Raw genomic sequence first — 27,240 nt, 5'->3', positions numbered from 1 at the left:
TGCCGCGACGGGTACGTACGGGGCCCAATGGGTTGCCGCGCGGTCGGGGCCGTAGGCATGGGTATTACGCGCGGCCACGTCTAGGGAGGCTGCTAGAGCCCGTGCCTCTGAGAGTCCTATCGACCCTTTTTCTAGAAGTCTTTGGCGGATTTGGGAGGATTGCATACCTGCCACAAAAGCATCGCGCATTAACATGTCCGTGTGTTCGTTTGCGTTCACCGACGGGCAGCTGCAGGCTCGTCCCAAAATCAGCAGCGCGGCGTAGAACTCGTCCATCGATTCTCCGGGAGCTTGCCGTCTCGTCGCGAGCTGGTAGCGAGCGTAGATTTGGTTAACTGGGCGAACGTAGAGACTTTTCAGTGCTGCGAACGCCGTCTGGAAATCGTCCGAGTCTTCGATGAGGGAGAAAATCTCCGTGCTCACCCTCGAGTGCAGGACCTGCAGTTTTTGGTCTTCTGAGACTCGGCCGGTGGTCGTTCTGAGGTAGGCCTCGAAGCAAGTCTGCCAGTGCTTGAAGGCTGCTGCCGCGTTCACTGCGTGGGGGCTGATCTTCAGGCATTCCGGAATGATCCTGAGCTCCATAGTCCTTTTTTTTTTTTGGCACGCTTAATAAATTGTAGCGCACAAAGACTCCATGAGACGAATAGAGTGAAGTCGATGAGGCTTTATTAAGCGTGTCTGTTCCCCCGCAGCTCGATAGTAAACTGGCCTGCGGGGGAAGACTCCGGCTTCTTATACTCCGTCTTCAGGGCAGAGCTTGAGGTCAACATCCAACCAGGACCCGGGATCTGTCAGCCAATGACATTAGGGCTTCCAGTCCCATATGGCCCCCAATACATACTACCACAGGCAGAAGAAGTCTGAGCACCCCACAGCGTTCGCAGGACGCCTGTGGATTCACTTCGAAGCCATTTTTGGAGACGTAGACCGTGCCCATTTGTCCCCAGACAATATGGCCAAATGGACCCGCACCCTTATCTCCCATGCCACAGAGGCAGGGCAGAATGCCTGTAGTAGTTATGATCCCTCGGAGGAGGCTCATAACGAGAAGTGGGTGGTTCAAAGATTGTCCCGCGTTTGGGAGCAGACTGTTCACAATCGACCCGCCGCTAAAACCACAGAGGAAAAGCAAGTCGCCGCAGACATGCAGGCAGTAAAAGCCACACCTCACAACCCCGCCTGGGTAAATGAGGGAAAGAACAGCCCCCCAACAAAACCGCAAGAATGTTACAACTACGGACAGTTGGGACATTTTGCCAAAGAGTGCAATGCCCCCAAAAAGCCACAGAGAGCCCAACAGACAGGCACTCTGAGTAAGAAAAGGCAGAGCCCATCCATAGCGTTAGCGCCCGTTCGGATCAGACGGACTTGACCGGAACGGACTGACGGTGTACAGGCTCCCCCAGTTGGGTCTGCGATACCCTTTGGGATAGGTCAGGACGACCCATAGTCGCAGCGAAAATTCGGGGACAGCCTATCGAGTTCCTTTGGGACACAGGAGGGTCCCGCACCACCATAAATTCCTCCACCCTTTGTCAGGACACGTGGCCCACTACAGCCACTATCACCCTCAGCGGCTTTACAGGCCATTCACAGCAGGGTCACATCACAGCCCCTGTACCCATTCAAATAGGAACCATAACCACAAAACACCCCGTAGTTTTAGTCGACCTGCCCCACATAGCAGAACATATTCTGGGAATCGACTTTATGAATTCCCACCACCTATCCTTCAATCCAGTCAACCAGTGTATCTGGAAGATGGCGAAATCCGCTAGAGCCCCCGCAACGCTCAACATCGGGTTCTATATGAACAAAATTAGCGCAGTAGGCGAGTTTTGGTTCAACCCCACCACACTCAGCACAGATCGGCAGGTTAGGGCAGTCCTGCAAAAGAACAGGGCAGCATTCGCGACCCACAAGCACGACTGTGGACGGATGACTGGCTCCGTACAAGTAACAGGACCGGACCCTAGACCCCAAAAACAGTACGGATTCCCCCTAGAAGTAAAGGGAGAAATCCTAAAAGTTTTTAGGACTGGTTGGCTACTGCCGAAACCACATCGACGGTTTCGCCAGCAAAGCAGCGCCCCTCTCAGACCTCCTAAAGAAAGGAGTCCCCTGGGAATGGGTTCCGCAGCATACACAATGCTGTGGAATCATTAAAACAGGCGCTCATAGCCGCCCCCGCACTACATGTTCCAGACCCGCTTTCCCCTTACGCAATAGAGGTAGCGACCACAGACCGCACCCTTTCAGCCGTGCTCCTGCAGGAATGGCACGACCAGTTAAGACCCGTGGCGTATGCCTCCCGAATTTTAGATGCTGTGGAGCAGGGATTTTCAGCCTGTGAGAGGCACCTGCTTGCAGTTTTCTGGGCAGTCCAGTACTTTTCCTATATTACTGGACTGAACCCCATCACCATTCTGACCGAGCACACCCCCACCCAACGTTTACTGGACGGACGACTTAAGGACGGTACCGTCAGCCAAATCCGCGCAGCTAGGTGGACCCTTCTCTTGCAAGGACAGGACATCACAGTAAAACGGACAAAGACTCACACATACTTAGCGGACAATTTACAGTACCCCGGAACCCCCCCATGAGTGTGAAATCATATCTCCACACCATAATACAGGCCCCTTTATAGCTAAAACACCCCCCAGAAAATTAGCAAATCCATCTCAGAGCCCCCCTCACCCGGACACGTGTGACCCCATTAAGATTTATGTGGATGGATTTTCCACAGTCTTAGATGGGCAACGCATAACAGGTTGTGGGATTTATGTGGAGGACGCGCAGGGACACGCCCTCGAGGAAATCGCATTAAAACTCCCCGGACACTTAGGCGCGCAGGCGGCAGAGCTTGCGGCCATCGCGTACATTGTAGAGCACCCAGATTCCTTCCCCAGCCCAGCAGACATATACTCAGACAGCCTAAATGTCTGCAACAGCCTCACAGAATTTCTGCCCCTGTGGGAAACAAGAGGATTTGTTTCCGCGGATGGAAAACCCCTCCCCTCAGCCCCATTACTCCGCCATATTCTACAAAAAGCCCAGAACAGGACTTTTGGCATTATAAAAGTCCGCAGTCACCATCGTTCCTCCCCCCCTGGAAATGTAAAAGCCGACGCACTGGCTAAGGCAGGATCCAGGCATGGGTGCTTTTGGAAACCCCCCGAAAGCGCGCCAGTGAGTGCGCCAGTGAGTGCAGTTCAGGTCACGCAGATTAGGATCGAGGATCTAGTAGAGGTCCAGAAGCAGGATAGCGTTCTCACTGAGATCGTGAAAGGAAAGTTTCCAGCCTCCTACGAGAGGTTCAGAAATACACTGACCACACATGACGGTGTGGTGTTAAAGGACACCCTTTATGTAGTTCCTGAGCAGGATAGGAACCAATTAATCTGTTTATTCCATGATGGTCATGGACACCAGTGAATCGATCCCACTACAGCCCACCTCAAACAGCTTTGTTGGTGGCCAAATCTCAAGGAAGGTTAAGCCATTACATTGAGAATTGCCTTATCTGTGCGCAGAACAACCCCGATAGATCTGCCAAAAAGGCCCAACTCAGCCACACCCGACCCGTTAATGGCCCCTGGACTAACCTCCAGATTGATTTTATAGGTCCATTGCCCCCTTGCAGGAATGGCTATAAATATGTTCTGGTGGTCATAGACACTTTTACAAAGTGGGTGGAAGCATTTCCAGCCCGCACCAACACCGCGAAAACCACAGCCAAGATCCTAACCCACCCCCGCAGTATTGAATCGGACCAAGGTTCTCACTTTACGGGACGGGTCATGCAGAACGTCCTCACGATATTTGGCATAAAATAAAAATTCCACATTGCGTACCACCCACAGTCAAGTGGTATAGTGGAACGCATGAATCGGACCCTAAAAACCACCCTCTGAAAAATGGTCCAGCAGAACAACATCACTTGGGACTCAGTCCTCCCCTTTGCGCTGATGTTTCTGCGTAACACTGTTTCCACCTCCACAGGTTACACCCCACACACTCTTATGACCGGACGCCCCATGAAAGGGACAGAATACTTGTTAGGTTTAGACCTGACCAGCCCTGAAGTAACGGCCCTCACCCGCGAGAAAGCCGTGGAGCAATTAGTTGCGAATGTAAAAATGGCTCAGTTAGCAGCCGCAGTTAAATTGGGCACCAAAAAGAAACAGAGCAAGGCCTGTTTTGATAAGGCAGTGCATGCAACGGAGTATGATATAGGACAACAAGTGATGTTGTCTGTATATAACCCCAGCACATTCCTGTCTCCAAAATACTCGGGTCCGTACTCCATTACGGATAAAGTAAGCCCATCGGTATATAAAATAAAAAATACCCAAATGGTAAGACTGCGTGGTTTCATATCAACCAGCTAAAGGTTTATGGAGCACAGACAAACCACGCCCACCACGTCATGCTTGACGCAGCAGACCACACCCCGCCCACAGCCAACGTAACCAGACCAACCCCCACCACTTCCAGCCCAGCCACTGACTCGCCCTCGACTCCACCCCCAAAAGGGGGAGAGTTCCGAGGAGACCACCATCGAGGCACCACAGCTTTCACCCCCACCTTCCACCAGCACCGAGGCACGCACCAGTGTGGGTGATATTAATGGGCAGGTTTCTGGGATGCAATCTGGTGAGTCTGGTGAGCACTACGCAGTTGCTGATGTACATCAGTTGGAGGCAGGAACATCCAGGGGAGACAGCAGTCGGAGGTCTGCTGGATCCCAGAACTTGGCTGAGTCCCAGTCTGATGTCGAGTCTCTGGACAAGGTTCTCCCAGAGCTGATGCAGATGATAAGCCAGAGCCGTGAGATTCAGGAGCAGGTGTCAGCGTCGTTCAAGCGACTGGAAAGCTGATTCGAGGCATCCCAAAAGCTTTGGGTGCAGGAGGTGGTGTCGATAATGCATGGAGGTCTACCTTGCTAGGGTGGTGACTACAATGGAAAACCTGGAACACGATATCCGCGCCTTAAGTGGTGGTGCCCAAGACATGGCTCAGTCTGTGACGACCATGGCTGAAGGCCTCGACATCATGAGCCAGTCGATGAGGGACATGTCTCAGGTGCAGGTAGACATTGCCGAGGCACTCAAGCGCATGGCCCAGTTACTGAGGAGCATCACTGAGGGTGTCGTCACCACGCTGCAGACAATGGGTAGCCACCAGGACTGGCAGTGCCAGATGACTCAGTGGACTCTGGAGCTCACTCCAGGTGCCCCTCTGTCACATGGAGTCCCCCTGAGCCCTACAGGCACCGTCAGAGAGGAGGAAGCGCTGTTGGCCAACCCTGAGCCTGCCACCAAGGAGACAACAGCGCTCTCCAGTTCTTCTGAACCTGTCCCTCCGTACACCACCGCATCTCAAGGGCAGCAGGAAGAACAGGGTGGCACGGCAACGCCAGTGATACCAGTAAGTCAGTCGGGTCTTCCTTGCTCCAGGCCCTCCAGGGGATGCCCATCAAGGGCCACAGGGCGTGGAAAGTAGCAGGCTGCCTCCACCTCTGATGTGCATCCTGGGGACACACCTTGGCATAGCACCCGACCACCAACGACCAAGAAGAGTGAGGAGCACTGAGTGGGCACTGGTGAGATCACTATCCGTAGTTAGGGGAAATGGAAACTATCACAATAAAACTTTTGCTATTAAAACATGTCACACTTGATACATGTGAAGTCTCTGTCAATTTAATCTTCACAGCGGGCCTGCCTGCACCTCCACACCCTGTTGCCATCCGCTCACCCCAACTCCCCCGCCATCCCTCGGGCATGGTACTCCAAGATCAAAAGCCCCTGGTGCAGGCCCCGTTCAGAGGATTGGTGAGAGCGCGCTGTCAACAGAAAGACAGGAAGCAGACTTTCGCAGCAGAGGAGCACCAGAGCTTTCCTCACAGTGAGTTATCATCACTCTTCTGCATTGTATGGGGAGCGCTGACGGTGCCAATGCAAACTCATCACCCTGGAGTGATGTTACACAGACCCTTGGAGGGTGGAAGAAGGTGGTCGAGAAGGGGCAGACAACCGCAAAATGAAGGACCCTGTGGGAGGGTGCATTGCAGGGCACTAGAGTGGTCCTAGCATTGGAAGTGTATTTTCAGCAGTCCGATGCACCGCTCAATGTCAGCACAGGTGGCACGTGACTCCCATTATATCAGGTCTCTGGCTCGGTCTCAGGCCTCCGCAGCAGAGTCATCAGCCATGAACTGAGTGGGAATCCTTTGTCCCCCACGAGCCAATCCATCATCCTGGGTTGGCCCTCGAAGACACCGGGGATCTCCAAGTGCTCCTGAATGTGGCTGTCATGTACGTTCCCTGGGAAACAGGCACACATGTGCTTGATTTGGAGGTGGTGGTCACACACAATCTGAACATTTAAGGAGTGGAACCCCGTTATGTTAATATTGGGTGCTCCCTGATGCCCCGGTGCTCGATTGTGCCATCGATCGCCCCCTGGACCTGGGGCATCCCAGCGATGGCAGAAAATCCTGCATCCCGAGCATCTTGGTGAGCCTGGTCCAGCTTGAAGGTGACGTAGTTGGATGCCCGTGCATACCGAGCACCTGTCACCTCCCGAATGCATCTGTGGGCTATAGATTGTGATATCCCACACTGGCCCCTACTAGAGTCCTGGAATAACACGGTGTCATAAATGTTCAGAGCTGCAGTGGCCATCACCACCACCGGAAGCGAGTGTCTTCCTCCTCCACGGGGTGCCAAGTCCGCAAAGACAGGGCATAGGTGTTGCACTGTCTATCTGCTGAGACGCAGTCTTCTGCGGCACATGGTGTCCGTCAGCTCATTGAATGACCAAGATGCCTGTACACTTTGGGCCATTGCTGATCTCCTCTTCTGGGTCCCTCCTCAGCCTGATGGGCTGCCTGGTCTTCAGGGTGTACGGCGGCCCCTGCACATGGGGTGCCCCCTCCTGCCTTCGGCGGCGTCTGCCACCAGGAAGGCAAACGTAGCCTCTGGGATCGACACCAGCAAACCATGTTTTCATCTGGAACGGAATGGAGAAGGAGAGAGACCGACAATCAGTTCGGGCTTCCACCCCGGGAACCTCAATCCCCCAAACCTCCCCCACCCTTATGTGCCCTGCCTTCTCTCAGAGTGCCATCTCCCCATCTTCTCTCAGTCATGCTGACAGTACCCCCAGCCACACCAGGGGCCCCTAGACCCCAGACCTCTTCTGGAAACATTAGGGAGGCAGTGATCTGCTGCCCTCTGCTCATCTACACACTTAACCTTTGGCCGTCAGACGATCCAAAGTGCTGAAGCCCTGCACTCTAGTGTTTGATTGTGTCGGGCAACCCCCGACCTGGAACTCTTCAGCCCCCTGACCAAGCCCAAGCCCCCTGAGGGGTCCCCCACCACCACCACCACCCGAGCACTGGTGCACCAGCTCCAGCGTCCTTGAACTGCATGCCAGAAAATGGAAATGACCACTCAGAAGCTGTCACACCAGCTTCACATTTTTGAAAAGAAGTACTAAACGATGCCCTCGTGATTTCTCGCTGGGGAGTCGGGTTATTCCTGGGAGGCTGCTGTGTTAGACTTCAATCTCGCGAATGAGATTGAAATGAACGCAAATGAGGGTTAATAATATTCTCATCATTTTTGAGGGAGATCCAGAACATCCCATCGGGAGTGGGCCCGTTAAATCACAAAGTGGTTCGCGCCCAGCGGGAATCTCAATTTTGACCTTTCCTGCTATTCACCCAGGTCCGCGCCAGACGCAATGCGCCGGTTAAATTGCACTTCTTAAACAATTGTTTATTTATATTTATGTGTATTTATTTATTATCCTTGCAGTTAATTCAACACTAACTAATCCAAATCTAAAATAGGAAGTAGTCGTGAAAGCTTTCCAACTGATTTAACATTCCCTGAACAGCACAATAAATATAAATAGACAAAGTCACACCCATGGCATATGTGTTAGCACGCCCCCAACTGTCCTATTCCTCACCTAGACTTTAATACCCATCAATAAATGTCACAGTTTTCTACACATACTGCAGCCCAACGAATCTTAATTCCAGACGGTCGCCCATTCTTGATAAGGCCTAACCGCACAATAAAAACTAATCCCTGAGCAGCTACGCAGAAATTCTGTTAGTTGCTATTATAAATAATAGCCTGGATTTTCCACCACCCACCGTTGGTAGCGGAGTTCCTATTGCGGTGGAGAATCCAGCGTTGGGCGAAAAACGGTACCGACACCCAGTTAAGTGCTCTCACTTCCTATTTTTCTCTGCAGAAAGTACTTAACTGTCTTTGCTGTGGTCCAAGAGCGGTCAATCGTAGCTAGTCATGGAACATAGAACATAGAATTTACAGTGCAGAAGGAGGCCATTCGGCCCATTGAGTCTGCACCAGCTCTTGGAAAGAGCACCCTACTTAGGCCCACACCGCCACCCTATCCCCGTAACCCAGTAACCCCTCCTAACTTTTCTTTGGACACTAAGGGAAATTTATCATGGCCAATCCACATCACCTGCACATCTTTGGACTGTGGGAGGAAACCGGAGCACCCGGAGGAAACCCACGCAGACACGAGGAGAATGTGCAGACTCCGCACAGACAGTGACCCAAGCCAGGAATCGAACCCGGGACCCTGGAGCTGTGAAGCAACAGTGCTAACCACTGTACTACCGTGCTGCCAAAACATTGTGGTTAGTTTCACAGCTACCTACTTGAAATCCACTCAAGCATAAAGGGAAATTAATTAAACAATCTAGACAGCTGTGTGTGTGTTGAATCTGTCAGTCACAGTCTGGTAAAATCAATTTCACATAGAACATAGAACATAGAACAATACAGCGCAGTACAGGCCCTTCGGCCCACGATGTTGCACCGAAACAAAAGCCATCTAACCTACACTATGCCATTATCATCCATATGTTTATCCAATAAACTTTTAAATGCCCTCAATGTTGGCGAGTTCACTACTGTAGCAGGTAGGGCATTCCACGGCCTCACTACTCTTTGCGTAAAGAACCTACCTCTGACCTCTGTCCTATATCTATTACCCCTCAGTTTAAAGTTATGTCCCCTCGTGCCAGCCATATCCATCCGCGGGAGAAGGCTCTCACTGTCCACCCTATCCAACCCCCTGATCATTTTGTATGCCTCTATTAAGTCTCCTCTTAACCTTCTTCTCTCCAACGAAAACAACCTCAAGTCCATCAGCCTTTTCTCATAAGATTTTCCCTCCATACCAGGCAACATCCTGGTAAATCTCCTCTGCACCCGCTCCAAAGCCTCCACGTCCTTCCTATAATGCGGTGACCAGAACTGTACGCAATACTCCAAATGCGGCCGTACCAGAGTTCTGTACAGCTGCAACATGACCTCCCGTCTCCGGAACTCAATCCCTCTACCAATAAAGGCCAACACTCCATAGGCCTTCTTCACAACCCTATCAACCTGGGTGGCAACTTTCAGGGATCTATGTACATGGACACCTAGATCCCTCTGCTCATCCACACTTTCAAGAACTTTACCATTAGCCAAATATTCCGCATTCCTGTTATTCCTTCCAAAGTGAATCACCTCACACTTCTCTACATTAAACTCCATTTGCCACCTCTCAGCCCAGCTCTGCAGCTTATCTATATCCCTCTGTAACCTGCTACATCCTTCCACACTATCGACAACACCAGCGACTTTAGTATTGTCTGCAAATTTACTCACCCACCCTTCTGCGCCTTCCTCTAGGTCATTGATAAAAATGACAAACAGCAACGGCCCCAGAACAGATCCTTGTGGTACTCCACTTGTGACTGTACTCCATTCTGAACATTTCCCATCAACCACCACCCTCTGTCTTCTTTCAGCTAGCCAATTTCTGATCCACATCTCTAAATCACCCTCAATCCCCAGCCTCCGTATTTTTTGCAATAGCCTACCGTGGGGAACCTTATCAAACGCTTTGCTGAAATCCATATACACCACATCAACTGCTCTACCCTCGTCTACCTGTTCAGTCACCTTCTCAAAGAACTCAATAAGGTTTGTGAGGCATGACCTACCCTTCACAAAGCCATGCTGACTATCCCTGATCATATTATTCCTATCTAGATGATTATAAATCTTGTCTCTTATAATCCCCTCCAAGACTTTACCCACTACAGACGTGAGGCTCACCGGTCTATAGTTGCCGGGGTTGTCTCTGCTCCCCTTTTTGAACAAAGGGACCACATTTGCTGTCCTCCAGTCCTCTGGCACTATTCCTGTAGCCAATGATGACATAGAAATCAAAGCCAAAGGTCCAGCAATCTCTTCCCTGGCCTCCCAGAGAATCCTAGGATAAATCCCATCAGGTCCCGGGGACTTATCTATTTTCAGCCTGTCCAGAATTGCCAACACCTCTTCCCTACGTACCTCAATGCCATCTATTCTATTAGCCTGGGGCTCAGCATTCTCCTCCACAACATTATCTTTTTCCTGAGTGAATACTGACGAAAAATATTCATTTAGTATCTCGCCTATCTCTTCAGACTCCACACACAATTTCCCATCCCTGCCCTTGACTGGTCCTACTCTTTCCCTAGTCATTCGCTTATTCCTGACATACCTATAGAAAGCTTTTGGGTTTTCCTTGATCCTTCCTGCCAAATACTTCTCATGTCCCCTCCTTGCTCGTCTTAGCTCTCTCTTTAGATCCTTCCTCGCTACCTTGTAACTATCCATCGCCCCAACCGAAACTTCACACTTCATCTTCACATAGGCCTCCTTCTTCCTCTTAACAAGAGATTCCACTTCCTTGGTAAACCACGGTTCCCTCGCTCGACGCCTTCCTCCCTGTCTGACCGGTACATACTTATCAAGAACACGCAGTAGCTGATCCTTGAACAAGCCCCACTTATCCAGTGTGCCCAACACTTGCAGCCTACTTCTCCACCTTATCCCCCCCAAGTCACGTCTAATGGCATCATAATTGCCCTTCCCCCAGCTATAACTCTTGCCCTGCGGTGTATACTTATCCCTTTCCATCATTAACGTAAACGTCACCGAATTGTGGTCACTGTCCCCAAAGTGCTCTCCTACCTCCAAATCCAACACCTGGCCTGGTTCATTACCCAAAACCAAATCCAACGTGGCCTCGCCTCTTGTTGGCCTGTCAACATATTGTTTCAGGAAACCCTCCTGCACACACTGTACAAAAAACGACCCATCTATTGTACTCGAACTATATCTTTTCCAGTCAATATTTGGAAAGTTAAAGTCTCCCATAATAACTACCCTGTTACTTTCGCTCATATCCAGAATCATCTTCGCCATCCTTTCCTCTACATCCCTAGAACTATTAGGAGGCCTATAAAAAACTCCCAACAGGGTGACCTCTCCTTTCCTGTTTCTAACTTCAGCCAATACTACCTCGGAAGAAGAGTCCCCATCTAGCATCCTCTCCGCCACCGTAATACTGCTCTTGACTAGCAGCGCCACACCACCCCCTCTTTTGCCTCCTTCTCTGAGCTTACTAAAACACCTAAACCCCGGAACCTGCAACATCCATTCCTGTCCCTGCTCTATCCATGTCTCCGAAATGGCCACAACATCGAAGTCCCAGGTACCAACCCATGCTGCCAGTTCCCCTACCTTATTTCGTATACTCCTGGCATTGAAGTAGACACACTTCAAACCACCTACCTGAACATTGGCCCCCTCCTGCGACGTCAAATCTGTGCTCCTGACCTCTATACTCTCATTCTCCCTTACCCTAAAACTACAATCCAGGTTCCCATGCCCCTGCTGCATTAGTTTAAACCCCCCCCAAAGAGCACTAGCAAATCTCCCCCCCAGGATATTTGTGCCCCTCAGGTTCAGATGTAGACCATCCTGTCTGTAGAGGTCCCACCTTCCCCAGAAAGAGCCCCAGTTATCCAAAAATCTGAATCCCTCCCGCCTGCACCATCCCTGTAGCCACGTGTTTAAATGCTCTCTCTCCCTATTCCTCATCTCACTATCACGTGGCACGGGCAACAACCCAGAGATAACAACTCTGTTTGTTCTAGTTCTGAGCTTCCATCCTAGCTCCCTGAAAGATATGAATGAAAGGCTTGCTGATCAAAGCCAAGCTGATGTGGTTTTCTCTTTCCAGGAATTTACAGGTGCTGCTTCCTCTGCATGAGGCAGCAGGTGTATTGCACAGGTAAGTTTTAAAGCAGCGATTCTTATCACTGTTTCTGCCTGGACTGTCTCTAGTTCCCAGGCAAGGGTTCTGTGTAATTTTGGGATCTCTTATGGGGATTGTCAGGCAGGGGTCACTCTTATGGGGGGACTTCCAAGCAGGGGTCACTCTTAAGGGGGGCTTCCAGACAGAGGGATCTCTCATGGGTGGGTCTCTGGTGGGTGTCTCTGTAATGGTAGGGTCTCTGTAATGTGGGATCTGTGGTGGGGGTCTCTGTAATAGAGGGGTCTCTGGTGAGGGTCTCTGTAATGGAGGGATCTCTGTAATTGGGGAATCCCTGGTGCGGGTCTCTCTTATGGGGAGTCTCTGGTGGTGATCCCTGTAATTGGGGGTCTCTGTAATTGAGGGGTCACTGGTGGTGGTCTCTGTAATGGAGGGGTTTCTGTAATTGGGGTATCTCTGGTGGGGGGTCTCTGTAATTGAGGGGTCACTGGTGGTGGTCTCTGTAATGGAGGGGTCTCTGTAATTGGGTAGTCTCTGGTGGGGGTCTCTGTAATGGAGGGGTTTCTGTGATTGGGGTATCTCTGGTAGAGGTCTCCCTTATGGGAATCTCTGGTTGAGGTCTCTATACTTGGGGGTCTCTATAATTGAGGGGTCTCTGTTGGTGGTCTTTGTAATGTAGGGGCCTCTGTAATTGGGTGGTCTCTGGTGGGGGGTCTATGTAATGGAGGGGTCTCTATAATTGAGGGGTCTCTGGTGGTGGTCTCTGGAATGGAGGGGTATCTGTAATTGGGTGGTCTCTGGTGGGGGTCTCTCTTATGGGGGTCTCTGGGTGAGGTCTCTGTAATTGGGTGGTCTGTTGTTGGGGTCTCTCTTATGGAGGTGTCTCTCTGGAGGAGATCTCTGTAATTGAGGGTCTCAGTAATGCAAGGGTCTCTGTAATTGGCAGTCTCTGGTGAGGGTCTCTCTTATGGGGGAACTCTGGTGGAGGGGTCTCTGGTGGGGGGTTCTCTGCAATGGGGGGTCTCATGTGGGGGTCTCTGCAATTGGGGGTCTCTGGTGGGGGTCTCTGTAATTGAGGGTCTCTGTAATTTGGGGGGTCTCTGGTGAGTGGTTGTGGGTGGAGGGGTGTGGTAACCCTGAAAATCCCGTGGTGAGTGGGATGAAATTACATTGTGGGGGGTGGGGGAGCAGCCGCTGGACCTCGCTATCGGGCCGCCTGCTCAAAATGCAGGAATCACGAGGGAATCCTCGCAATCGCCGCAGTGTATAAATTTGCATGGTAAGGGATAGGAAATCGCCTTTGGATTTGCCTAGCGTGAGCACAGATTAGTGGCGATTTATCTCGGGCAGGACAACATAGATCTGAATTCTCCACCGTCGGGACTTCCTGTTCCGCTGGCAGCGTACGCCTGCTCTCAGGTTTCCCGGCCGGGTGGCTTGGCTACTGTGGGAAATCCCATTGGCCAGCGGCGGGAATGGAGAATCCTGATGTCAGCAGCGGCGTGGCACTGAGAAACTTGCTGCTGGAGAGGTGGAGAATTCTACAGTCTCCCAAACAGAGAATCCTGCCCAATACATTTTAACAGAGGAGGCTTATAATAAATAGATCTATATTGTCATTAATTCCTGAGGCATAAGTGCCTTTTCCCCCACTGGCGAAGGTGCTATTTCCATCTGTGGCTTTTCAGAGGTGAAGCATTTCATTAAAGAGACTCTCTTTAGAGACCACTGACCATGCCGCCAGCGGGAGTTCCTGCTACTTTTGGAGGTTTCGGGTCCCTTTGTTATAGAATATCCTGAACTTACTATGAGCAGCCCCATGGGACATCCACTGGTAATGCTTCAGATACAGTTTTTTTATTCGGCTTAATCTGACTAATTAGTACAAATTGTTTGGATTTTACAATGCATTTTAATTTAATTGGCTGGAAGTATGAGCTTCTGTAATAATATTTTAGAGAATATAATGTGGTTTTGTCCATGATTAGCTTTACCACATTTAAAACATATGCCGAAAAGACTGTCAAGCACCAATTTAGCAATTAAAAATCATTCTAAATTTTGCAACCTTTTAAGATTTCCCAAAATAATATGAGGGGTGGTTTTACCACTTCAGTTTTCCAGCGCACACAAGAATTTAATTGCTAATTCCAGTACTTGACAGTCTTTTAGGCATGTGTTTCCAGCATGCACAAACACCCAATATTGTGAAATCGCACAGCCCAAATCCAAGATTTTCCATCCACTCATTTCAGTGTGAAGGAGCACAGAAACACAAAAATCCTTGGGTTCTTAGAATGGAACAATGTCCTGGACAAGCTGGTTTTGCAGCAGGTTGCACAGAAATGTTTAAAATGTAAACCTAAAGTCTAGTCTTAACTTGTGATACTCAGTACGCAGGCAGTAGCTATTGAGATTTTTAATCAAAGAAATTCAAAGCGAATGGTCGAGCTCAAGCTGGGGATTATTCCTCATCTACCCCCACCCTGTCTTTGTATGGTTTTGACTTGGCAGAAGGTGCAACCACATTTCAAGGCTGTGCTGTAATGTCCATTGCTGGTTTTCACCTTTTGCATTCCACTCATTGGCAGGGATTGGCAGTAGTAAACTGGTAGATTTGGACTTTGAACAATTTCACTCAGTTCGAGTTGTAACCTGCCCAGATCCTATTGGCTGGGACAAATGGTTACCCCTGGAATCGAGGGGAGCATGAGCTCCCCCAATAAGGGGCAGGACAATCCTTAACCATTCAACTGTATAAATAGAGTCGACCAGTATGGTACATGCGAGAGAGAGAGAGATCAAGTAGTGAACTACTGGTGCTGTGTAAATATTGTTGTATATAAGGGCAACATGGTAGCACAGTGGTTAGCACATTTGCTTCATAGCTCCAGGGCCCCAGGTTTGATTCCCGACTTGGGTCACTGTCTGTGCGGAGTCTGCACGTTCTCCCCGTGTCTGCGTGCGTTTCATTCGGGTGCTCCGGTTTCCTCCCACCGTCCAAAGATGTGCAGGTTAGGTGGATTGGCTATGCTAAATTGCCCTTAGTGTCCAAAAAAGGTGAGGTGGGGCCACGGGGATAGGGTGGAGATGTGGGGATAGGGTGGAGGTGTGGGCTTAGGTAGAGTGCTCTTTCCGAGGGCCGGTGCAGACTTGATGGGCCGAATGGCCTCCTTCTGCACTGTAAATTCTATTCTATTCTATACAAAAATACTTTCTGTTTGACACAACAAACTTGTGCTGGACTCTTTGTGGGTCTCACAAAAGTCCCTTAAACCCCAATTATGCCATTTTCTAAGTTCTTCTTCCTACTTTCAAATCTCACCGTGGCCTTATCTCAAACTGTCTGAGTCCTTCCGGCCTTACATCCTTACATCCATCACCTGTTCCTCTTCTTGCCCCTTGTTTCCTCTACTCCACCATTTGCAGTCTTTCCTCTAAGTAGTACACTCGTTTCCTCTGCATGTCTACCCTACAGCCATCACCTTTCTATTCCCCTCCCTACCGCCCCCCCCCCCCCAAATGCTATTGAACTGTGTCTTAGATTCCCAGACTTGTTAATTTTATTCTCGCCACCTGCCCCACATCCAGTGCTCACACAGCCCTGTTCTTTTTGTTGGAAAGCAATCTGAGGTATTTACCTGAGAAATGCTATATGAACACAAGTTCTTGCTCATTAATACATTCAGACCTTTATTCCTAGCAGTGTAAAGCTACTTGAAAATGTCATTTCCGGTATGCCAGAACTTTAAGCAAATGTTTCTGTGAACTTAGAAAATAAAATGGAAAGTTAAATTCTGCAAAATAGGTCTTGCACGTTTTTGATAGTTAAGACCAACATCCATTGTCTGTCAATGCATTCCAAGAACAGAGATGTTTCCAGCTCTTTCATTCAGACTGTATGCAAATCAATCATAAAATAAAGGCACAAATTGGTTATCAAATTAAAATAAATAGGCTTTCAGGCATTAATCAGTAAGTACACTACAGCTCTATCCACAATCAGTATTTATGGCCCAAAATAAGCACTTTAAGAAAAAAATTAAATGGTTTGCAATCTAAACAAAAACATTTTAGTTGATGATATTTTAGATAAAATCTGACTAATTGGTAGCTAAAAACATGAAGAATGCAGTTCTATGTCAAATCGATTTTACTTAAAAATGAATGGACTGATAGCATTCTAGTTGCTCTTTATATTTAATTGTTTTATACTTTAATTACTTGAGAACATATGAAGGAATGGAATACCAAAAGATCACTAAGCCTTCTACAGATTATGTAAGTTTGCCATGTCACTATTGAATCACAAGAGGGAATTTATAAAGCATTCTTTACCTTAGATAGTTGAGCAAAACTATTGCTCAAGTGTGGATATTTATCCACACTTTCAGCTCCACTATTCAGACCTGGTGTTTCATTCAACAGATGACATTTCTATGGTCCCTGCAGCACTTGAACTATCATGTTCTATAGAGTAATTGACCATCTCTATCTTTCCTTATCGTAATGACCTTCAATGCCATTTCTGATCTGATATTTATCCAGTTCCTTTATGAAGGAGTTAATTCGGCATTGTAATTGACAGTATCCCCTTGATTGGAATTTTGCAGCTTAGAGTTATTATCATCCCCAAATTCTTTTGTTCCTCTATTTATTTTGACAGATACTTCATATTTCCTTTTCCAATTTACAGTATTATATCTCTGGCCAACTTCATATCTATCTAACTCCTTAGTCCATTTACTTAATTGGTCCTGATCCCATTGAATGTTTTAAATCACTTTTATGTTTGTCACCTGACCACACAGCTTAGTGTCAGGACTGTTGTGGTAATGCAGGATGTTCTTTCCATGAATAGTCAAACAGCAGGGAACCCAGAGCAAGCCCAGTGGGACTCTACTCATAGCTGTGCCTCCTGACAAAGCTGTTTTCATTTATCATCAATGTATTCTTCCTAATGCCAAAACAGTTGTCAATTTAACTTTTTGTTTTAATTGAGGGTATCAGTGAGAGTCTAGTTACTTTTTTTTTCTGCCTTGACTGTTTTCACTTGACGCTCCTTTATGGAATAGATTTTGACATCATTATCCGGTAGTCCCCAGAGACAAAGAGCAAATTCTCTTCTCCTAACATAGCTGGCCAAAGTGTTAACTTGATTGAGATTGTAGGGTAGATTCTAACTTTTGTCTGGCTGTCCTGAAGAACATGATGGACAATTGGTCAGCTGTGATTTTGTGGCTTCAGGCTTTGCATGCAACTAGGCCTCCTAAGGGAGCAGAGTGATATTAGACCGCAGGAGTGATATCGTCAGAAGCTGCAGATTTATTCTGGGCAGGAGAAGGAAGCGAGGTTGAGGGAGGCAAGTCTTAACCAGCCAGCATTGGCTTGTATCTTGGTGGAGTCTAGGGGATCACTGCAGAGGGGAGGTTACCATAGGAAGGACTATGGCCTGGTCTGCCTTAGTGACAAGATTTACAACTGGAACCATGTCAAGAGGCAGCTGAACCTGCAGAGTGACGAGGCAGTGACCCACACTCTGCCAGATATCACCTTTTTAAAAAAAAAAAAAAATTTTATTAAAGGTTTTCATAAAATATCAATAACAAAATGAGAAAGAAAAAAGAACCCAACAGGGGTAAGTACAAAACAGTCTAAAAAGGCAACCCCTCCCCCCCGTACCTAAATAATAAATTAACATTAACACCCCGACTTAAGACAACAGGTGTATACACCCCCTCAGACCATCCAGTGTAAATAAAGTAAACCCCCCCCACCCCCCGAGCTGCTGCTGCCATTGACCAATGTCTAGCATTCTGCCAGAAAGTCCAAGAACGGTTGCCACCGCCTAAAGAACCCTTGTACCGACCCTCTCAAGGCGAATTTCACCCTCTCCAATTTAATGAACCCTGCCATATCGCTGATCCAGGATTCCACACTTGGGGGCCTCGTATCTTTCCACTGAAGGAGAATCCTCCGCCGGGCTACCAGGGACGCAAAGGCCAGAATCAGATACCACCTTCAATAACATTGTGAGAGTAAAAGTCAAAGGGAGTAAACCCAACAAGAAATCGGGATTGGAGTCCCATTAAGCAGTTGGAGATTCCTTCAAGCAAGCACTTCTGCCAACTTCTGTAATCAGCTACATAGGCCCACGAGGCATTGGCTTTTGTCTTTCCTCTGGCTGTTCACCTATTAGGTCAAGGGTGTGGGGTCTTCAGACACTAGGATTGTCTGCACCTCCTAAATACATGCCTAGGCTATGTAGCAAATCAAATGAGGACGTCACTTCATCCTTCCTCTCACCATTGAAGAAACAAAACACGGGAGGTAGCAGATTATAACTGCGTAACATTGTGCCCTCATCATCACCGTCTCAAGCTGGGCAGCCCCCAGCAAGTAAGTTAATGACCGACCAAAATCTGCCTTTCTGTCTAGGTACGAAAGGAAAAGGGAGTTTTGTCTTAACAAAAGGAGACATTTCCTGGCTTTGAAACTGGAACATCAGGTCTGTGGGCTCCGGCATGAACATTGATCCACAATCTCCAGCAAGCATCCACAGGACAGCCCCGTTTGACTGTGAGCTATGAAAATTTGGTGACCAGGTTAAGGACAAAGGCTCTAGACGTGAGGCTACTCACACCTTCTATTGGCATGGCAATAATGCAGGAGACCATGCCAACAAGAGTAGGTTTGGCACTCAGATATAGATTGCTGCAGTCAGTTGAGCCACCAGCAGCAACTTCTGAACACCTAATCTTTCCTGCATCTACCATTCAATGAAAGCCCTGCAAACATCATCTTTGCACATCCATCAATCTTGGACAAATATTAATTCTGCTGGCAAAATCTTATGGTGCTGTTGTGGTGGGGGCAGAGCTGTACAATAGCAAGCTGTTCAAAAGTCTCAACTTTGGCAGGAAGGTAAAATCCCACCCGATGACCCTCTACGTGATGTTCTGGAACACATTCCAAATGCCAAGAAGTTTTTCCATCCTCAGTAATTTCAATGCGCATGTTGGAGCAGACAGAGAATCATGTCCAATGTGCTTTGAACCTAACGGGATGGACAAGATCAATGACCACAAGCAGTGACTTCTTGGGCTGTATGAACACAATAAACTCTGGGCTTCTGATACTCTTTCAGGGCAAATATTGCACAAGATGTCATATCACCCATGATTTGGACATTGGCACCAACCTGAGCTGATTACCACTGAAAGTCATGATCTGCCCAGTATTCTCCATACTGCACCTACAGCACAGAAGGTGACACTGACCACATTCGATCAAAATAATACATAAACTTGTCAGACTACAGAGAAAAGTCTCTGAAATTTTAACATAAAGAATAGGTAAAGGAAAGTGCTTCAAATAAATGATTTCTATGGATGCTTCAGGAATTCCAGAAGGCTAGAATTCTTGTAATAATCAATCATTCAATTATATTCTTACAGAAATCCTTATCTATGGTTTAGCCCCTTTTTTACTCTTATTGGTTTTAACTTTCAGTTGAGACCCCCCTGATTCATTCAGAAAGGTGTCAATCACTTAATAGGTAATTGGTTAATTAGACATTAATCACTATTTCCAAATTAATTATCATTTCCCTGACACAGCACAATTCCCATGTATTATATCCCACCGTCAAAGTCTTTGCGGCATGTCTGGCCTGGCTTTACTATTGTTACTAGATTGTTGCAAATCTGCTGAATGTGCCTTCATATTGCTTCTTTAAGTATACTTATACAGTACATCTTTTGAAAGATTGACAGTATCTGTAAACAGTCATGGTCAAGATTTAATAGTTCACTCATTATTTATAAGTCGATCATATTCTGCAGACTCAATATTTTTTTAAGAATCATTTTATTCTCCAATATAGGTTTAGTTGATTTCTTAAAGGACCTCTTAAATAATTAGTTAATCCAATAAATAGTAATGTTAAAGTCGCTGTAGTCCCAGATGACCATAAGCTGCTTTCCCATTTGCGGGGGAGAACTGACTGGTGGCGATTTAACCTGAGGGTCACCACACCTCAGGGAAGAGCAAGGTTGAGAAGGCGGAGACTTCATGAATAACCTCAGCTGATGGAAATTGAATCCGTGCTGCTGGTCTCGCTCTGCATCACAAAACAGCTGTCTAGCCAAGTGAGCTAAACCAACCTCCCTTCTTAAATAGTGGGGTTACATTATCTACCCTCTGTAGGAACTGTTCCAGAGTCTATAGAATCTTGGAAGATGAACACAAATGCATCTTTTATTTCTAGGGCCACTTGCTTAAGTACTCTGGGATGTGGATTATCAGGCCCTGGGGATTTATTGGCCTTCGATCCCAATTTCCCCAACAACATTTCCCTTATAATACTAATTTCCTTTAGATCATCCCTCTCACTAAATCCTGTGTTCCTCAATATATCTGGTACGTTATTTGTGTCCTCCTTTGTGAAGACTGAACCAAAGAATGTATTTAGTTGATCATCATTTCTTTGTTCCCCATTATACATTTCCCTGTATCTGACTGTAAGGGACCTATACTTGTCTTCACCAATCTTTTTCTCTTCACATACCGAGAGAAGCTTTTATCGTTAGTTTCTTTGTTCCCCACAAGCTTACTCTCTTACACTATTTTTTCCTTCTTAATTAATCCCTTTGTCTTCCTTTGCTGAATTACAACAGCTCCCAACTTTCAGGTCTGCTGATTTAACTGGCCAATTTATATGCCTATTCCTTGGATCGAATACTATCTCTAATTTCTCTTGTAAGACATGGTTTAGCCTCCTGTCCCGTTTTTTTTGTGCCAGGCAGGAATGAACAATTGTTGCAGTTCACCCATGTGTTCTTTGAATGTTTACCATTACCTATCCACCATCATCACTTTAAGTAATGTTCCCCAATCCATCATAGCCAATTCGCACCTCTTTACATCATAGTTTCCTTTATTTAGATTCAGGGCCCTAGTCTCAGAATCAACTACATCACTCTCCACCTTAATGAATAATTCTATCAAACAGTCACTCATTTCCAAGGGGCCTCGCACAACTAGATTGCCAATTATTCCTTACTCATTTCACAATTTTCAGTCTAGGATGTCCTGTTCCTCAACGTATTGGTCAAGAAAACCATCCCGTGTACACTCCAGGAATTCCTCCTCTATGGTATTGTTATTAATTTCATTTGCCCAATCTATATGCAGATTAAAGTCACTTTAAGTCGACAGAGTGCAAGTCGACAGCCATTATGATTCCATTAAGCCTAATGTTGCAAGGTTCAAATTGGCATCTTCATGTGTGGTGTATCTTGACACTGCCACTAGCTGTGGGAGTCTGCCTTTAATCTCTTCAAACTATTTATTTTTTACAGTCTTCTCTTTGTAACAGACAATACTCTTACCAATGCTCAGTGTATGTTTCCAAGAGGCTCAGAAACTATGGTCAGAAACCATCATATCCAGCATTCTGATGGCATGATTCTAACGGAAATGTTTCTATGTGTGGTAGCGAGCGGGAAATGATGGGTGTTTCTCAACAGCTGACCCGGCAAGGCTGCCACTGGTATCTAATGTTAATTAGGGCACTTAATGATGAGCCACAGGCTTTTTGCCGCAAATGAGTCTCCCGCCGGCTGATTCACAGGGACAGCGCCCGGCAGCTCCCCGCTAACGAGGGGGAGCAGCACTTAAACCGGTCCCACAGAGCCATCCCAAGACAGCATGCAGCCATGCCAACTCACAGACCAGCTCCATGATTCGGGGATGCCGACCTGGCCAGACTGATGGATCCGGTCATGTCCAGACAGGATGCTCTGTTCCCCCAAGAGTCTTGCAGGGTCAGCCACAGGGTACCCAGTGCCACAAGATCAATGACCTCCACAGAGCTGCACAAGTGAGTTGGCATTGGCCCCCGGCACCGGTCCACCTGCTACCCCCTGGGTTCCCCCCCCCCCCCCCCCCAAGACGATCCTGCGCCAGGCAATGCCCTCCCCCCCACAGCACAACATCATGAGGTGCCTCAGCATACCCTAGCATCTACCAGCACACCCCACAAATGTCCAGCATTGGTGCACCAGCCTGTCCCCCCCATGCCACCCCCACCCACGGTGCATGAAGTGTGCAGCTCAGATCAGTCACCGACGTCGAGATTGGCCCACACTGCAGAGGTGAGTATCCATTAGCACACACCCAGGTCACCTATCACACATGACTTGTTCATGCCTGGATGATGATCCTTACCTTCCACTGGCCACATGTCCATTCTCCCACAGGGTCTCCATTCAATGGCGGCTGCCCATTCCACCCCCCCTGCCGCCTATGTGAACACCTCAGAGGAGAGCTCAGAGGATGCCACATTTGATGCCTCATGGCTATAATCCCCACCCTCCATGAGTCACCAGAGACACACACCACAGTGGGCGAACGTAGTGGACTGGCTTCTGGGACATAACCTGGTGAGCATAACATAGTTGCTGTTGCACATCAGGTGGAGGTAGGAATGTGCAGGGGAGACAGCAATCGGAGGTCTGCTGTATCCCAGGACCTAGCTGAGTACCAATCAGATGCTGAGCCTCTGGACCAGGTCTACCCGGAGCTGATGCAGTCGATAGGGTGTGGGTATGAGATTCAGAGGGGGATGTCAGCCACACTCCAGCAGGTCCACAGGCAATTGGAGGAGTACCAAAGACTATGGGCGCAGGAGATGGCGTCAGCAATGCATAGCACCGAGGCCAACACTGTTAGGGTGGCGACCGCAGTGGAGACCCTGGAGCACGATGTCAGACACCATAACTGGCGGTGTCCAAGGCATTGCTCAGTCAGTGCCGGCCATGGCGCAGCGCCCCGACAGCTTGTCCGAGTCACTGGGAACGTGTTCCTGACGGAGGTGGACCTTGCCTGGACTCTCCGGTGCATATCCCAGTCTCAGGTGGGCATTGCTGAGGCACTGCAGAGCATGGTCCGCTCACAGACCTGCAGCACTGAAGGCATCAACACCATGGTGCAGACATTGGACAGCCAGCAGGGCTGGAAGAACCAGATAATGCAGAGGCATCCGGAGATTAATGCAGCTGCCTCTCCATCCCGAGGTGACCCCCAGGGCCCTACGGGCACATGTTTGGAGGATGGCGCGTTGGAGGCTGACCCGAGCCTACCTATGGGGTGATGATGGCGGTCACCAGCTCTCCCGAGTCCAGCGTTTGGCCGCCTGGCCTGCCGATGTCACCGCGAGGAGAGATTCCACAGGGTCCCAGATATCATCCATGATGTAACATCTGGAAAGATTTGGGGAGGGTGTGAGACTGACAATCAGCTATGGCTTCCACCCCGGTACCCTTGGATCCCCCAAGTGTCCCCTCCACGCACATCCCATGCCATGCCTCAGGCTGCCATCCAACACACCCTGCCCAGACACTGCCGGTCACAGCAGTGGCTCCTGGGCACCAGACCCCAGACTCTGTACTTCGACACTGCTGGAAACGTCACCTGGACCAGGCACAGGTTCCCTCCCCAGTCCATACACCCACCCTCTGGCTGCAGGGATGTCCCCAGTGCTGAGGCCCAACTCTTGGGTGTACGAATGTTGGCAGCTGCCTCTGTGGTGTTGTTGCCTCTGGAGTTCAGGACAAGTGTCCAGGCTTCACAGCCTGATTGGGATGCTGGGCTGTAACAACGTCTACGTTATGGCACGTGTGCCCATGGGGATCCACTTGGGAGCTGTGAGGTGCTCACATGAGGAGAATTGCCTACTCCCTGTCAGCGATAGCCTTCAGCTGTGAAGCCAGTGTCCGTCATGGCCAGCAGGATGTAAAGTGACCTTCGCCCTATTACAATGGATGGGCTGTGTCAGAAGGGGTATTCAGTGGGACAGGCAGCAGCTGGAGCTGCCCACGCTATGTGTATACACGATTGGGAGGGGTGCCATGGGCGCTGAGCCCCCATTGCCCCCCCCCAAGCCCAGGGGCAACCTCCCCCCCCCCACGATGGCGGATGGACCCCCCTAACCAAGCCAATTTCCCCCCGCGGGCTCCCCCACAGCTGGCTCGCTGGCGACCCGGTCACAGGAGGCTGTGCGATACGGAGTCCTTCCTGTTAATGGGTCGGAGATATTGGTCAGACTGGGTGACAGGTTGGGAGGGGTGGGGATGCCCCATCGCAGTCCTGCCATCAGGACATTTTCTATTAAGTGCCATTTGATGGGGCCCTAAGCATTTTGTCAATGGCAGATTGCCCTCTGGCCACACGGGGGAGACTGCTGGCTTCATGGTGGCAGCCTCGAGGTAATCAAAACGAAAGGCCCTGAGGTACAAAGACATGGTAACAGGCAAGGAGTGCTTCCCCTCTGACCTGTGAATATTCTCTTTTTCCAAACTTATCTACTGGCGGCTTGAGGTCTCTTGCCTGCCCGATCAGCAGCCATCTCTCCTGGTGGTGCTAAGGCTTGAGCTGAAGCTAGATCTCTGATTGGATGCCGGCAGGTGGCTAATTAAGAGCTGCCTATGGTAAAATTGTTGTGGCAATCGCGCTGTTGGAAAGTGTGGCTTCAGGATCCACTTTTTGTCCCAGTTTCCAGTTCCGATGTTGACCAAAAAATTCAGGTAATTGTGGCTGATCTACAGACACCAGGGGTGGGATTCTCCGCTACCCGGCGGGATGGAGTGGCGTGAACCATTCCAGCGTCGGGCCGTCGCAAAGGTGCGGATTTCTCCGCACCTTTCAGGGCCAAGCCCTCAGCTTTAGGGGCTAGGCCCGCGCTGGAGTGGTTGCCGTCCTGCCGGCTGGCGTGGAAGGCCTTTGGCGCCACGACAGCCAGGGCCGAAGGGACTCCGCCGGCCGGCGGAAGTCCGCGCATGCGCGGGAGCGTCAGGGGCTGCGAACGTCATCCCTGCGCATGCGCGGGGGGAGTCACCTCCGCGTCGGCCATCGCGGAAACCTGCACGGCCGACGCGGAGGGGAATGAGTGCCCCCACAGCACAGGCCCACCCACAGATCGGTGGGCCCCCATCGCGGGCCAGACCACTGTGGGGGCACCTCACGGGGCCAAATCGCCCCGCGCCCCCCCCCAGGACCCCAGAGCCCGCTTACGGCGCCTGGTCCCGCCGGTAAGCGAGGTGGTTTAATTCACGCCGGCGGGACCGGCATTACAGCAGCGGGACTTCGGCCCATCGCGGGCCGGAGAATCGCCGGGAGGGGCCCACCGACCGGCGCGACGCGATTCCCGCCCCCGCTGAATCTCCGGTGCCGGGGAATTCGGCGGCTGGCGGGGGCGGGATTCACGCTGCCCCCCGGCGATTGTCCGACCCAGCGGGGGGGCGGAGAATCCAGCCCCTGGAGTCCTCTGTTAGCGAGTGGGAATTGTGCACAGTTTTTATTATTACATTCCAGCATGAGCTTAAAGCGGAACTGGGACTTTAATCGAAATACAAGATGAAAATGAATCTTCTGCTGTATCAATGAAAAACAATGGGAACAGCCCAACACCTCACTCTGGTGAAGCAATGAAAACATTATTGGATCGAGTGTGACAGAAGTGCGAGGGACAAAGGCAGATTGACAGGTTGTAGGGCCCTGTGTTCAGCTGCATTTTTGCCCCCCCCCCCCCCCCCCCCTTGGATCTGAAGGTCGAAGCCTACCCCTCGAACATTCTCTTGACCCCTCCTCTCACACACACTTTCATCCCTAATCCCCCACACACACACTCTTCTCCCCTGATGTGTTGGGTAGGCTGGGTCGATGTGGACTGCACTTGATGCAGTGTAGCGAGAGACAGACCTCCAACACTTGATAAGATGCAACACGATTTTATTTAACATCTAAACTATGATACATGTTCAACTGTGGGTTGACACTATGCTGACTTGACTGGAGACCTGATATTAGCCTAACCAGAATTACTAGCTACCACATGGTGTTTGCCCTGGCCAGCTCACTACCTCTGACTGTCTCAGAGGCTGGGTCCCGAGAGAGCGGGAAAACTGGTACCCTCTGGCTTTATAGTGGTCGTGTCCTGTCTGGTGATTGGCTGCTCTGTTCTGTGTGCTCACTGGTCATCATGTGTGTCAATCACTGCCTGTCTGCACTCCATTGTATACATAGATGTATATTATGACATCTACCCCCCCTTTTTTTTTTTTTGTCCTGTATTGTGTGTGTTGAGATAATAAATATTAAGGTGCATGTGCGTGTGGATGTGTATATGTGCGTGACTATGTACAGAATGTGCTAAAATGACCTTATGTACACAGGAAGGTGTCGCTAGTGCAGATATCGGGCAGATGAAACGGTAACAACGATATTTACAGAGGTCAAAAACGATAAGGTAACACAGTTGTGCAAAAGTTCAGACTATAAGTTTAGTCTCTGCGGCGGGCGACGAATTCTGGTTGACCGCCTCAAGGGTGGATCAGGGGCCGCCTGCACTTGGATAGGCGGGACCGCCGCCATTGCGGTGGTCGCAGAGGTCGGCAGGATTGCTGGTAGATCGGTGGCCTCGGGGTAGGGCACGCCAGGAGGAAGCATTGTGTGAGGCATCATGGTTAGGTGGCTGGCGTGGAACATTGCGCAGCGCCCGTCTGTTGCGTCGTAGGAAGGAGCCATCAGCCATGCGGACGAGGAACGATCTCGGGGCCACTTGCTTGACCACCGCAGCTGTGGCGGACCAGCTGCCGTCAGGCAACTCCACACGAACACGATCAGTTGGGACCAGCTCGGGGAGATCCGTGGCATGAGCGTCGTATGCTGATTTCTGTTGGGCCCGAGACTGCTGCATCTTTTGTATGACCGTGAGGTGGTCAAGGTCTGGAACATGGATGGCTGGAACCGTGGTTCGAAGAATGCAATTCATGAGCATCTGCGTAGGAGACAACCCAGTGGACAGCGGGGATGCTCTGTATGCCAGCAGCGCCAGGTTGAAGTTGGAGCCTGAGTCTGCAGCATTGCATAGTAATAGGGGTCCCTTGACGATATGGACCCCTTTTTCGGCCTTCCCGTTTGACTGCGGGTAGTGGGGGCTGGAGGTTACGTGACGAAAGTTGTATAGGCGGGCAAAATCAGACCATTCCTGGCTGTTAAAACAGGGACCGTTGTCATTCA

This window comes from Scyliorhinus torazame, chromosome 10 (assembly GCF_047496885.1).
Source record: "Scyliorhinus torazame isolate Kashiwa2021f chromosome 10, sScyTor2.1, whole genome shotgun sequence".
NCBI lineage: Eukaryota > Metazoa > Chordata > Chondrichthyes > Carcharhiniformes > Scyliorhinidae > Scyliorhinus > Scyliorhinus torazame.
The sequence above is the reverse complement of the archived record's forward strand: the minus strand, read 5'-3'. Positions refer to the sequence as shown.